At 40.8% G+C, this 12,679-nt stretch overlaps 1 long non-coding RNA gene across 1 annotated transcript; it reads right to left on the bottom strand.

The window, feature by feature from the left end:
- Window positions 1-205: 205 nt before the first annotated feature.
- On the bottom strand, window positions 206-6,025 carry LOC148131925 (uncharacterized). The gene is made up of 3 exons (XR_015747461.1): window positions 5,606-6,025; window positions 4,549-4,628; window positions 206-329 (listed from the first exon to the last, which is right to left on the bottom strand). It is a non-coding gene; the product is annotated as an uncharacterized LOC148131925 (long non-coding RNA).
- Window positions 6,026-12,679: the final 6,654 nt, after the last annotated feature.

Here is a 12,679-nt window from a genome sequence, read left to right as displayed (position 1 = left end):
GTGAAAAACGGTCATAAGTCACTTTTTTCAATGTTAATGTAACTTCGAATGGTCACTAAATGAACTGTTGTACGTCAAGGACCCCCTAGCTTTGAAAAGAATAACCATTTAAAGTTTTCCATGAGGACATGGCGAAGAACACTGCTGGTACTAATGGTTCATTGATTTCAACCACATCTATTTATCGTTCTGTAGACCTTACCTATGGCAGCTGGGGCCCAGTAGTTCCCCTGCACGCTATTCTTGAAGGAGGTTTTCTGTCGGCGACCTGGATGTGTGTGCTGCACATCACTTGAATGCACAGTCACCTCCATAAAGGCTTCCGGAACCTTGAACCAAATGAAGAACATCAGTTATTTTTTAGGAAACTGTAAATGTCAGCCAGCAGAAGGCTGGTGCAGGTGTCACACATCTCACTATGCAGTGGGTTCTATATTTTTTATATTTATTTTTATAAATTTTCATTCATAAACATTCTTGAACAACAGTGCATTGGCAGAGCATTATTTGTAATAAATCTCAACATACAAACTAAAAGCAATAGTAATGGTATAATAACATCACTAATAGTATAACCAAAAGAGTTGATCTAGATTTCTTCTTAAACATTCATGAATAACAGCGCATTGGCAGAGCATTATTTGTAATAAATCTCAACATACAAACTAAAAGCAATAGTAATGGTATAATAACATAACTAATAGTATAACCAAAAGAGTTGATCTAGATTTCTTAAACATTCATGAATAACAGCGCATTGGCAGAGCATTATTTGTAATAAATCTCAACATGCAAGCTAAAAGCAATAGTAATTGTATAATAACATCACTAATAGTATAACCAAAAAAGTTGATCTAGATTTCTTCTTATGTTAGATTAATTACATTTTTATCAATTACTACATTCATATTTATCTACCTCTTTACTTTCAATATATATATTAACCTTCATAATCTTACTTTCTCTAATTTCTACCTCTTTTCTCTATCCATTCATAGAATTTATTCCATGTCTGAAAGTATTCTGAATCATCTTTGTCTTTAATTTTTAAAGTTAATCTATCCATTTCAGCACAGTCCCAAATTTTCCTAATTATAATCTCATCCGATGGAGTATTCATATTTTTCCAGTATTTAACATATGTAATCCTCACTGCTGTCAATATGTGTAACACTAAATAGGTGGTCGCTTTCTCAAAATCCTCTGATAGTATACCTAAAAGGCACGTTTCTGGTTTAAACTCAATTTAGTGGGTTCTAAATCATGGTTTGTTGAATAAGCTTCACCTCAAACTATAAACCAAAGTATGAGTGGGGTCACACACTATTATTACAAGCCTTTTATTTGTGCACATGCTGGCTTATTGATTTTATACACAACTCAACTTAATACTTAATATTCATGCTTAATATTCATACTTCCTACTATTTTAATTGCAACAACAACCCTGTGAGGTAGGTTGGACTGAGAGAGTATGATTGTCTTAAACTCCTCCTGCCCAGTTTCATGCCTAAAGCGGGACTAGAAGCTCAGAGTCGCCTGGATGCCTTAATCCTTAGACCAAACTGGCTCTCATTAGTTTTATATTCACCAATAAATTACCATATCAACATTAATTTGTAGAATGAAATAAGCATGTCCTGTATGTATTTAGGTAATTAAAGGCAATAGCCAAATGAAAAAGCATCATATGACTTAAGGAAGGCTAAGCAAACTTTTGGAGGATGGAAACTAGTTTGTGATTTTGAGAGGACGCGATAGGTAGGCATGCCCACAATGGCTCCTGAAAGATTTTTCTTCTCACAAAATGGATATGGACCCCCCTCACCAGAAGGTCTAAATTCTCTTCACCAATTCTCTATATCTGTACTATTCCTACGGGGCATTTTGTTGCAAATAAATATGAGCTGAAAAGTTGGGGCATTCATTGCCATGTCACAATTTCCTCCTTGTTTGTTGTGTGTGTTTTAAAGGTCAGGTAGGTAGTCAGCTTGGCAAGCATTCATAGGATGCTTAACTGCCCATCTGAACGGAAAATACATCAAGGATGTAATCATAGCTATACTTGTGAGTAAACCTCCCTGAATACAAAAGGCTCAGTTCAAGCACAGGGTCCTTGGTGCTCTCTGAGCTTGGTTGTTGTTTTTTTTGCAGACCTTTCATTTCCCAAATTAGAGAACATTATCAGTGTTAGTCCTAAGCACTGCTGTTATTACCTAGTTTGGGTAATGAAAGGTCTGCAAGAAAACAACCACAAACAACCAATTCAGGTAAGTATGTTTAGAAAAGCCTTTGTTCTCCTCTAGGTGAGAATGGAAATAATGCCACCTTGCATAGACCGAACCTGACAATCTTTAAGGGGGGGAAATAGTGATTTAAGTGACTTCCAGAGCAATATTCCAGAGCAATAGCAGCAATCTCAACATATCCTGGGGCTAAAAGGAAATCACCCAGGAAGCAAATCTTGCTGATAATCCTCTCCTTTTTTATGCACAGACTCTTAAATGCTGCATGCTAAGGAGTGCATAATAGGCAGAAATCTAAAAGGGGGGTTCCCCAATTATATCTAAATATGAAAAGCTACAACCTACTGGATTTTAGCCCAATATAAAGCAGCATCTAATTTAAGGAATGTGTAGATGTGACAATGTTGTGATCCAGATTGCAGATTACTTCTATTCTTCTTTAAGGTGTAAACAAGAAATTATGCCTTCATTCTATATAAAATTGCCCTAACAATGATTAGTTTCACTAAAAATACAATAGAAATGGACATATCTTTTTAAAATGATTTTAAAGTGTCCAAGGCAGCTGCATAGTACTTTCTGCACTAGATGTGTTTTGTGTTCATTTTTAGAAATATGACCTCCCAATGGATTTCCACACACAAAAAAATGAAAAATTAAACTAACAAAGCAGCAAAAGTGATGTGTTCCTTCCAGTGATCTTTTCTTGAATAATTCCTGCACCTACATCAATGCATATAAGCAGAATTTCTACTCAGTACTTGATAACTCTTTTAAAATCACACCTACTCTAAATCGTAGAAGAAAATCAGGAATCCGGAATATCTTTTCGGAGTAATTAATATAATACTAATATTAAAAGATATTAGATAGATCTGATGAAGCAAGATACAGTTCACAAAAGCTTATGACTATTAACAAAACGTTTGATTGGAAAAGATGCTGCCAAAGTCCTTCTGATTTTTGGCTAATGAAGACTAGCATGGCTGTCCTTCTACAATGCCTAAAAAGCAGAAGATACCACTAAGGATGTTTATTTATTATTTACCATTTATATCTTTATAAATTATATTAAATTTAATATAAATTATAAAAATATAATGCTCTGTATTAAAAACAAAGTAAAGGAACATCACTAGGAAAACTCACATTTACAAAGGGGAAATAGCATCATAAAATTACAGTAAGATAGAAGAAAATCTCAAAGGTTAACTCCTACCAACACAGGAAATATCCTGTATCACTTCTTTTTAACAAATATGAATACTATCTAAGGCCCATTCAGTTTGTAGGAATTGGACCAGTAGAACTATATAAGAATTAGACCATTTAGAACTGTAGAAGTTTGTGCTCAATAACCTATTGCAAATTGGCTTGATTATGAAATTGTAGTCAAATCCATTTGAATGGTATCAGGTTGCAAGAAATTAGCATCAGGGTTTTTTCAGATTTGTGGTAGTTTATTCCAGGTAGGTCACATTCCATTTTAATATCTATGTCCTTAAATCAAGTGGAAAATACCTGTTATGGCACCTTGGGGGATAGAACAGTTCCCTTCATTCTTTAAATTTTTCCTCACCTATTTGATAGGTAAACAGATAGAACTAATTTTCTGAGTGTTTATGGCTTGCTCAACAGAATTTGTACTAACTTATGATATTTTTAGCTAGAGTTGATCAATAAGTCACCATTTGTTAAGAAGTTTTCCTCAAGATTTACCACATAATAAATACATGCACAGAACCCTGCAAAGAACATTACTTCAGTGTTGACTATTTCCATGGAGCAGATTAAACAAGATTTTCTTCACCATAGTTGTCTGAATAAGCCACAAATAGCTTGACTACAGTTTAACTATGTCACAGTAGTCACAAGGGCCAATTTACACAATCTGTCACAAACAAGGCATATACTTATGCAGAGAATCCAAACATTACTGGAAATCCAAATACTTGCAACAAACACAAATACTGATTTTGTTTTAGCGCCTTCCTCTTTCGAGGAAAAAAGATAACCTTCAGTATGTGATTTAGGCACTATCACACTACGATAGATACAGCTCATACCACTACTTGGAAAGAGGAACACACAAAGCCTAAAACTAATCAAAATGAACGTAACCAATCCACGTAATTTTTAATATACACAAATAACTATTTTTCATGAATCTGTTTGTCAAGATTTTCACTCCCAGATCTAGTAGCCCAACTGAACCCCTGAACAGCTCAACTCCCAGCTCCAGGCCCTTTTCCTCTCCCACTCCACAACAAGCTCCTTCTTCCCCCATCTCTGCATCTCTTACTAGAGCCACATCTGCAACAGCCATCTTTCCTCCACGAATTTGGACTGATCTCGAAGCCAACCGGTCCTATATTTTAAAGCCTGTTGAATATAAAAAGGAAAACATTCAGGATTTTTATTTTTCCAGCTGTTTTCTACTAACCCATGCATTGTTTGCCAAACGTATGCTGATTAATGTACATTCAAAATGACAATAAAGTTAGTCTAAGTTCTAAGTGTCCGATTCTCAGAGGTTGCCTGTATACCTGAGAGTATTTGCACCAAGACAAATTCCTTGTGTGTCCAACCACACTTGGCCAATAAAGAATTCTCTTCTACTCTATAGAAAGCACAGAATCACAGGGTGAAAAGGGACCTTGGAGGTCTTCTAGTCCAACCCAATTGTGGTCATTATACTGCTCAATCTGTATGCCGCTTGTGACTTAATAGGTTGTGCAAAAGGCTAGTATTCTATGAACTCAACTGGTTCAGTTCCATTGTGAGTGCTCCTGGAGGTCTTCAAGATGAGATCGTACAACCATTTGTCCTGGATGGGATCAGGACTCCCTGTAAGTTTGTTTGGCAAACTTTTGCAGAAGTGGTTTGCCATTCCCACCTTCCTAGGGCTGAGGGAGAGGGACTGGCCCAGCGTCACCCAGCTTAACTTTCTCTCCCGGTTTCTACGGGATGCTTCACCACTACGCCAAATTGGGTCTCGCGTTGGTATTAAAGTTATCCTATCCAGGGCTACAATCCGGGAGGAAAAGGGAACTGTGGCAAAAAGATCTTTAAAACCCCGATTTTTTGCTGCCGCGAGGCCACTGCGCGCATTGTGGCCCCTTCAGAAAGCCTTTTAACGACGGGAAAGAGCTCCTCCACTCCCGTCCAACCCAGTCCCGGTGGTTTCCAAGCGCAACCCCTTCAAGCAGCGGTAGCGTCCAAAATATCCCTCCACCCCGCTTCCTCAAGCCCCCTTCTTTTCTCAGTCGGGCGTTTTTGGAGAAGGGCTCAGGGGGGATACGTCCCCCCTTCGGCCCGCTGGACTTGGTGTCTGCGCGGGTCTCCCTCGCTTCACTCACCTGGGACCTCGAAGGCGCCAAATCCAGGAGCCGGCCTGGCGCCGCTCCCCAAAAGAGGCGCAAGGGGCCCACTTTCCCTCCGAGCCGCGTTTCTCTGGGCGAGCTTGCCCCGTCTCCGGGCAGCCTCATGCCACTCTTCCCGCCCCGCTAAGCCCTCGTCTGGGCCAGTAGGCAGCTAACCGGCCAATAGCCTCGGGCGGCGGGGAAAACACTGGAGCCGGAGCCCTCTGGCGGTGAGCCAAGATGGCCCCCTTGGCTTCCTGCGAGCCTGACGGGGCGGCAGGTGGAATATCAACAGGTGCGGAATATCCCAGCCTTGTGAAAATGTTTCCTTCGCTCCTTGTTTGCCCTCGATTCCTCTCCAATTTTTCAGACACCAGCGTCTCCGACGGCAGCGGGCCATTAAAATCTAGCGTGTGGATCTCCTGTGGGAATAAGAAACATGTCTGGTTAAGTTCTTTTTTCCCCCCCTTCCAGTTCATCTCTTCATGGCTGACAAAATCCCTGCCCTTTTGCTCCACCTGAGAAGCCAGGAAAGCATTTTCTAGGAAGGTGGGCATGGCTCCCTTTTTGTTTACCCCGTCTCTTCTGTTCCAGGCTACTAATTTGGATTCAATAAGCTCAGAAAGAGAACTTGGTATTTCTAGTAATATAGGTAGTGCTTGACTTACAACAGTTCATTTAGTGACGTTCCAAGTGACAACAGCACTGAAAAAAGTGACTCATGACCATTTTTCACACTTACCACTTTGTAGCATCCTCATGATCATGTTGAACAGCTTACCCTCAGAAGTTGTGGGAGCGCCATCACTTGAGACTTTCAAGAAGAGATTGGACTGCCATTTGTCAGAAATGATGTAGGGTCTCCTGCTTGGGTGGTGGGGGTTGGACTAGATGACCTACAAGGTCCCTTCCAACTCTGATGATCTGTTATCTGATCAAAATTCAAATGCTTGGCAACTGGTTCGTATTTATGACCGTTACTGTGTTGCTGGTCATGTGATCACCGTTTGCAAGTTTTGACGAGCAAAATCAATGGGGAAGCCCGATTCATTTAACAACCGTGTTACTAACTTATCCACTGCAGGGATTCACTTAAAGACTGTGACAAGTATGGGGCAAAACTCACTTAACAAATGTTTCACTTAACAACAGAAATTTTGGCCTTGATTGTGGCAGTAAGTCAAGGATTACCTGTACATGATATTGGAGTGTACAAGTAGCTCCTGGGATTTTATTAGGTTGCTTCATTGCTATTAATTTCCTAGAATTAGGAAGTTTCTAAAAGGGCACCTGGAAGGCTAGATTTATTTCAGGCAGTTTGCCAGCTAATCTTTGGCTAAGTGAATGCAGGCTTACTGAATTAACACAATCCAATCCAAGCACAAGTGGGCAGGTCAAATTTTAACCCAGCATGACAAACCCAATTAGTCAATTTTGCTTTCAAGCTCTTTAAATTTCCAGATAGTCTTCAAGGGCAACCCAGCATAGATCCTGTTGCACAGGGTCATTTCCCAAACAGTTTTTCTAATATGATGTACATATTATTGTTGGCCTCTCTGTGATAAATTACAAGGGGTTTTCTTCTATAAGCTTGGGCCTTGAATTCCAGCTTCCGTGCAAGGGTCATTAAACTCATCCCACTGTCTTCCTATTTGATATGATATTAGGCTGACCTCCAAAACCCAAATCAAAACGTTCTTAATTGGAGTATGCATGGTGTTTCTTGTAATATCCTGTAAAAAAAGACTACTGTACGTGGAAGAAGTCTGTCCCACCCTTAATGGATCTTCTTCTATCGCAGTTAGATGAAGAAGCAAATAGTCAACGAAACTCACTGTACTGGAACTGATTTTGTTTTTCTTTAAAAGGTAAAAAGTTTTGTGGAAAACTCAAATGTCTCCTTACCATGTCCCATTTCTGGTAGGGGTTGTTGTTCTTTCATTTTGATTCAAATTACAGTATTTGCTATAGTACAGCAAGTAGCAAATGTGGATGGATGGATGGATGGATGGATGGATGGATGGATGGATGGATGGATGGATGGATGGATGGATGGACAATGTGGAAGGCAGGATTCTATCTGTTTTTGGAACAGGAGAAAACAAGGAAACGTCATAACACCTGACTCCCCCAAAGGATATTTACTGCTTTATTTTAGTGTCTCCATTCCACAATTCTTGATTTCTGTACTGCCATGGACAAGTCCCTTCAGTGTCAAAGCTGGTAGGGCTAAACAAGGCTAACTCCAATTCTTTCAGAAATGTGAGCATGCATAGAAAGGAACAAGAGAAGAATCATATTGATACAGTGGATACCTGAAGTGTTCACAATAGTAATTTTAGAAAGACTGCAGAATCGCCACAGAATTTATGCATGTTTTATAGGTATTGCCAGGATGCTTACTATACAGTGGTATCTCAGTATTCATCATTAATTGGCTCTGGGAGGTGCAATGAATACCAAAAATGATGAGTACCAAACACATTTTTCTCATAAGGAATAATGTAGTCACAAGGCAGCCAACAACGACAAGTTCTAGCTTGTGTGTTGAGTTCCAAAGAAACAATGAGTACCAGAACAAAATTTTCATGTTAAAATGTAGCAAATTTTGAGTAGCAAATTTAATGAGTTTCAAAGCAGTTGAACACCAAGGTACTAGTGTATTCTTTGCTTTACAGTCTTTCAGCTTGACTTCCAAATAGGTTAAAGATGTCTTTTTAGTACATTTCAGCTGAAATTTCTAAGCCTCTGGAAGAAGAATAAAACAGTTCCTGTTAAATGCCTATGGAAAATCACCTAGGTCATGGCTGTCCCAAATATGCTTTTTCAAAAAGGCAACTGGACTTTCTTCATTTTTTTCTTTGAAATAACATTTTGCTTCTCATCCAAGAAGCTTCTTCAGTTCAGAACTGAAGAAGCTTCTTGGATGGGAAATGAAACATTTTCAAAGAAAAAACAAAGAAAGTCCGATTGCCTTTTTGAAAAAGCACCTTTGAGAGTTCCTGTTTGGCAAAGCATAACATAGATCAGGGGTGTCAAACTCCTGGCCGTGGGCTGGATGCGTCACACACTGGCCATGCCCATGCTTGGTTTAGTGAAGGGGGGGCGGGGACCACGATAAGTCACATGCTGTGACAACACGAGTTTGACACCCCTGACATTAGCCCATAAAAGCAAAGGAAAACCTTCAATAAATCAAGAAAAGCAGAAATAAAATAATTTATTAAACCCTACAAGAATGGTCAAAAATGGTCAGGCTGGACTTTCCTTGGCAGTAAAGTAAGAGAAATATGATATGTGAAGAAATTATTCTGCAATGGTGTTCCATCTCTGGAAAAGATCTCTCCTTCCACTGTCACAGGCTCCAATTGTTTGTACAGGGAACAGAGCAGAGGTGGTATTCAGACAGTTCTGACAGGTTCTGGAGAACCAGTAGTGGAAATTTTGAGTAGTCCAGAGAACTGGTAAATACCTCTGGCCCCGCCCCCATTTATTCGCTGCCTCCCGAGTTCCGCTGACTGGAGTCCCAGCGGATTGGCTGAGTCTTCTTTTAATTGTCCTGCACAGGAGAACAGAGCTGGAAAGCAGGTTAGTGGGGTGGGGAGGGAATAGAGATTTTATAGTATCCTTCCCCTGCCACGCCCACCAAGCCACACCATGCCCACAGAACTAGTAGTAAAAAAATATTGAATACCACCACTGGAACAAGTCCAGAAGGGAATAGGCAGTTTTTCATGAACATACCATACATATACTACTGATCACAGTTTACAAATCAAATGAACCTTGAGTCTTATAATCAAACATTGAAACCTGGGGGAATGGACCTCCGTGTGTGTGGGAAATTGGATTTACATTTTATGCATCAGTGTTTGTAGGCATCAGCATTAGCTGTCATCAGCATTAGCCTGTCAAATGATAAAACATGGAGAACCGACTGAAAAAAAGGGTGGCATCATCATCTGATAATCTTAACAGGTATTTCTCAGACTTAATTGTCTAAATGAACTCTAAAAATCCTATGCATTATAGAATCACAGAATATAGGGCTTGGAGGACTCCTGCCATGGGAAGGATATATATCCTTCTGGGCAAATTGTTGTCTGATCTTTTCTTGAGAACATCTAGCAACGGAGCACTCACAACTAACCTGATGATGCCACCTTTCAATCAATTTTTAATTGTAGCAATATTTTGCATCCAAACATTCTCTGAAGCAGCAGCCTCCAACTATTTGGGCACCAGGGACCAGTTCCGTGGAGGGGTTTTTTTCTGCGGACCAGTAAGGGGTGTGGTTTCCTATGCTGCTGGCATCCCATGGATGGGGCTTCGCTTATTTGTGTGGCCCAGCTTCTGGCATGCCACAGACTGGTTCCGGTCCACAGATGGGGGGGTTGGAGAAAGTGATGGGATTCAAAAAAAATTACTACCGGTTCTGTGGGCGTGGCTTGGTGGGGGTGGCAGGGGAAGGAGACTGTAAAATCTCCAGTCAGAGGAGGTATTTGCCGGTTCTCTGAACTACTCAAAATTTCCACTACCGGTTCTCCAGAACTGGTCAGAGTCTGCTGAATACCACCTCTGGTTGGACACCTCTGCTCTGGAGCACTCTGCACAACTTTTTGCAATGTTGTTTGCCCAATAGATGCCCACGGTTCCTGCTTCATTTGTGAAATGCATTGTAATAGTGGAAAGTGCAACAAAGATATTTTCTAGTAGTGTCAAAGCTCTTGCACAAACGATACATCATTTTCTCTCAAACTGTGTTTCAGTGATTATTTTATAACTCCACAATGAAATGTGATGTCACAAGAGCAGCTTCTGGCTTTACTCTGATTAGATATGCTTGTATTTGCCCAGCATACTCATGTAAAGTTTGAACCCATGTCAGGTTTGTATTGAGAAACTTAACACTTTACATCTGGACCTGGAACGATTCATCTCCACAAAAGCCTCTGGCTGCGAAGACACGAGGTTGGAATAATCCGTCTTTCTCTTATTAGCTGTTGGAAGAAATATCCTTCTAGATTCGGTTCCAAGTGGGGAAAAAGACACTGGAATCATGGAAGTTGCTTGGAAAGGTTTATTGATGAACAGAGTCACATGTCTTGGAGCTCTTGGGTGAAGAAAAAGGGAAGGGATGCTGAGAGTCTCTGGGTTTTATGCCCTCTCTGGGCTTTGAACTTGAGCTTATGTTCTGATTGGTTGTCAGACTCCCATGGGGCCATGCGGGGGTAACTTGGTAGGTTGTCTTTTGAGTCCCAGGCTTGGTTGACTCTTGCTGGGTGATGATGTAATGACAGGGCTTTGGGCTATTATGGGTCTGCTTGAAGGAGGTAGATCTTTGTTATGTAGAATAGACTGGCCCAGGCCTTAATGTCCCATTAACAAAGGTGCGGGGTTGAGTTTCTGCCTCTCTTGAGTTTCTACTTCTCTTTTAGGGGAAATATTCTGCCTTTTTAATATATCCTAAAATATTTCATTTTTCTAGGAGAGGGGTGGGTTCTAACTTCCAACATGGCAAAGTAGAACCCGGCCGAAAATATGGCAGGAGAGACACCCCCTTCCCACTTTCTTTTAAAGAATAGCCAGCCAGCTCCGGCTAGAAGGGCAGAGACATGTCTATCAGAATTTGGACTCTTGAACATAGCACCCTTCTTGAAGTTGGCCTCAAAATTGGCTGGGAGATAAATCAGGCATCTGTGGGAAGGGCCAAAAAAGGTGAAGATGGTGACCATGATCCATACAATCTAAGCCCCACCCCTTTTGCATGTTCAAAAAGAGGTAGGGCAGGGGTGTCCAACCTTGGCAACTTTAAGGCTTGTGGACTTCAACTCCCAGAATTCCTCAGCCAGCAAGGCTGGCTGAGGAATTCTGGGAGCTGAAGTCCACAAGCCTTAAAGTTGCCAAGGTTGGACACCCCTGAGGTAGGGCTTTAATCACATGGTTGTGGCCATCATGTGACCCTCCACATCAGGGCTGACCAATCGGAAGCAGCAGTTCCTTTAACTCAAGTGTTTTCTAACCTCAGCCATTTTAAGATGTGTGAACCTCAATTCCCAGAATACCCCAGCTGAGGTATTCTGGGAGTTGAAGTCCATACTTCTTAAAACGACTTATTGGGAAACACTGGTTTAACTGGTTAAAATATTAATGCGTTATCACTTTGTAACTGATTTAAAGAGCCGCAGATAAACCTCAAAATAGGCTTAGCATAAGGAATAAATAAAGGGAAAAATACTTCCCACTGAAACCACACTTTTACTCACTAACTGCACCCCCTTTGCTACCAGGTTTGTCCCTCTTCCCTTAAAAGCTTTGAAATAGATTGCCTTAATGTCCTGCAGGTAGTTTGAAGTGACATTTCCTAGACTGGCAACCAACATGGCTTGGACCGGTAGTCCTCGACTTACGACCACAATTGAGGCCAAATTTTTTGTTCCTAAGCAAGGCAGTTAAGTGAGTTTTGCCCCATTTTATTTTATTTTTTTTGTCACAGTTGGGATGGTTACAAATGGTGACCGCCTGACTCTGGGACAATGCAACTGTCATAAATGCCAGTTGCCAAGAACCTGAAGTTTTGGATTATGGGACCATGGCGATATTACAATGGCTGTAAGTGTGGAAAGGGGTCACTTTTTGCAATGCCATTGTAATTTCAAACTGTCACTAAATGGTTGGAAGTTGCCTACTTGTAGACCCGTAGTACATCAGTGAGGGAAGGGTAAATCTAGGGTAACGATCTCAAAGGTGCTTTTTTTTCAAGAGGCAACTGGAATTTCTGGTTTTTCTTTGAAGATGTTTTGCTTCTCATACAAGAAGCTTCTTCAGCTCTGACTGGATGGTGGGGAATGGAAGGATTTATATTCCTTGCAGACAGCTGGTCATTTGCATTCTTTTAACAAGACATTAAGGCCACCTGGAGGTTTATCTGGATCCTGGGGGTCACCCAAGTGGTGCAAATTGGTGTGGAGACTTCTGGGAACTGCTGGAAGGACTGTGTTGTACAATGGAGAGGTCATATCCATCCCCCTCTGTAGAGAGGGCTGTTCAATTTTGACATAGGTGGCTTCT

The sequence above is a fragment of the Notechis scutatus genome, chromosome 2, assembly GCF_049901735.1.
Source record: "Notechis scutatus isolate UNSWTSFEM ecotype Mainland chromosome 2, rNotScu1.2, whole genome shotgun sequence".
Taxonomy (NCBI): Eukaryota; Metazoa; Chordata; class Lepidosauria; order Squamata; family Elapidae; genus Notechis; species Notechis scutatus.
This window is presented reverse-complemented; position numbering and strand designations above follow the sequence as displayed.